At 39.0% G+C, this 2,986-nt stretch overlaps 1 pseudogene; it reads left to right on the top strand.

Moving 5' to 3' along the window:
* The first annotated feature begins 753 nt into the window (after nt 1-753).
* On the top strand, nt 754-1,507 carry LOC126013771 (ferritin heavy chain-like; annotated as a pseudogene).
* Nucleotides 1,508-2,986: the final 1,479 nt, after the last annotated feature.

Raw genomic sequence — 2,986 nt, forward strand, 5'->3', positions numbered from 1 at the left:
TACCACCACAGAAATTTAAATACTTTGATTCAACTTAATAAGTGAATGACCTACAGAAAGAAAACTACAAAACACTCCTTTAAAAAAATAAAGAGGACACAAGGAAATGGGAACATATACTCTGTTCATGGACTGGAAGGATGGACATCATTAAAAATGACAATACTCTCAAAAATTATGTAGATTTAATGCAACCCTTCTAAGTATACTCATGACATTCTTCAATAAAGTTAAACACTCTTGCAATTAATTTGAATCAATAGTTCCAACAACTCATGAATAGTTAAAACAAACTTTAGGAAAAACAGATGGAAAGCATCATTTTTCCCAATTTTAAATTGTTCTACAAAGTAGTAGTCATTAAAATGGTATGGTATTGGAATAACAACAACCCTCTGATCAATGAAATAAACTTGAGTATTCTGAGAATGATCCTCACAGACATGTAAACAATCCTTGATAAATAAAATAGAATACAATATGGAGGATGAAATCTACTTTGAGAAGTTGTATTGGGAAAACTGGTCAGCAACATATAAAAAAGCTAACTCAGACCTCTAACACCAGGTGCAAAAGGTCAAATAAAAATGGATTAGGCCACAAACTCGGTGGAGGAGCGAGAGGCGTCATGGTTTCCTGCTTCAACAGTGCTTGGATGGAACCCTGCGCTCACTCCCGCTTTGCCCCCGGCCGAGAACCCCTCGAACCCCATTAACACCATCAACACCAACACCTTGGCAGCCGTGCCTCCTCTTCTTCACCTCCTCCTCCTCCTCCTCCTCAGCTCCTTCTCGCCACCGCCATGATGACTGCGTCCCCCTCGCAGGTGCGCCAGAACTACCACGAGGACTCGGAGGCCATCACCAACCGCCAGATCAACCTGGAGCTCTATGCCTCCTACGTCTACCTGTCGATGTCTTACTATTACAACCGCATGATGATGCTCTGAAGAACTTTGCCAAATATTTTCTTCACCAATCCCATGAGGAGAAGGAACATGCTGAGAAACTGATGAAGCTGCAGAACCAGCGAGGTGGCCGGATTTTCCTGTAGGATATCAAGAAACCAGACCATGATGACTGGGAGAACGGGCTGAATGCAATGGAGTGTGCTTTGCACTTGGAGAAAAGCGTCAACCAGTCACTACTGGACCTCCACAAACTGGCCACAGACAAAAATGACCCACACTTGTGTGATTTCTTGGAGACTCACTACCTGGACGAACAGGTGAAGTCCATCAAAGAATTCGGTGACCACGTGACCAAGTTGCACAAGATGGGGGCCCGTGAGTCGGGCATGGCAGAGTATCTGTTTGACAAGTACACGCTGGGGCACAGCGAGAGCTAAGCCTTGCACTGGCTTCCTGGAGCCACAGTGACCTGGTTCCCTGGGGCACACCGCTTGCATGTTGGGGTGACCTTGACCTTTTCTAGAAAATCCAAAACAACTACTTCAGTCTTTGATTTGTATCAGACCTTCAAATAAAGTAATTTGGTACCCCAAAAAATGGATTAAAGACCTTGATATCAGATGTAAAATTATAATATATATAAAAGAAAAAGTAAATAAACAATCCATGACATTGAGACTAAAGGCATCTTCAAAGAGGAAACACCACTGGCCAAAGAAGTGGAAGCAGAGATAAACAAAAGGGACTACATTGAACTGAGAAATTTATGCACTTCAAAAAAAAGAGCAACAGGGTACAATGGTTACCCACAGAATATGAGAAACTAATTCACAGAATGCATATCAGGTAAGGGTCTAATATCTAGTATATACAAGGAACTGACAGAACTTAACAAGAGAAATATCTAACCTCATTAATAAATGGTGAGATGAAATAAAGAAATTTCTATTAGAGGAAATAAAGCTTGCCAAAAAGCAAATAAAAATGCTTTACATCACTAATAATCAAGGATATGTAAATTAAAACATCAATGAGGTATCTTCTCACACCACAGACAGGCACACATAACACACACACACACACACACACACACACACACACACAAGAACAACCAGTGCTAGTATGGATGTGGTGAGAAACTCATTCACTGCTGGTGGGAATGCTGTCTAGTCCAACATTTCTGAAAACACTATATGCATATTCTTCTAAAACCTAAAAATTGAGCTTCCACGTACTATTCCTAGGGATATGCCTTTGAGATACAAAAACACAATACAGAAATGCCCTCTGCACCCTATGTTCATTGCAGTGCTATTTATAATAGCCTGTATCTGGAAACAACCCAGATGACCAACAACAGATAAGTGGCTAAAGAAACAGTGGACTATGAAACAGCTTTTAGGAAAAATGAAGTCATGAAATTTGCCTAGATGTGGGATGTTATGGAGATTATCATGTTAATTGAAATGAGTCAGAGTGAAAGAGATAGACATAGTATAGTCTCAGACATCAGTAGGATTTAAGAAAAATAAAAGTATGTTAATAATAGCCAGAGACAGTAGAGATGTAGGTTGAAGGACCAGCCCATGTTATGGTACTTACAACAAAGAGTGGTGAGCACAGTTTGAAAAATAACTGCATTAACAACTACTATAACAATGATACTGAGAATAAGACAGTTAATACTATCCTGAAGACTAACAAGAGTTGGGGGAGGAGGGAAATGTGTTACATTGGTGGCAGAAAAGTTACTCTGGTGAAAGATGGTGTATATTTGATGACTGAAAAGTAACTACAAACATTTTTGTAACTACAGTGCTTAAATGAATAATTTTTAAAAATATTAAAAAATATAATACCTGTTAGACAGGCAGGCTGGTGTGTGAGAGGGAACTATGAACTTTGATGGAGGTATGTAGGCACTGATGAAAGAACTGCTGTTGTAACACTGTTTGCCTGAAACCACAATAATGAATATGTTTGTAATTCACAGTGACTAAATAAAAATAAAAATATAATAATAAAACTATGTTGGTTCAGATTTTTTTTACATTTTTGAATTCAACTGAAATGAGT

This window comes from Suncus etruscus, chromosome 7 (genome assembly GCF_024139225.1).
Source record: "Suncus etruscus isolate mSunEtr1 chromosome 7, mSunEtr1.pri.cur, whole genome shotgun sequence".
Classification (NCBI taxonomy): domain Eukaryota; kingdom Metazoa; phylum Chordata; class Mammalia; order Eulipotyphla; family Soricidae; genus Suncus; species Suncus etruscus.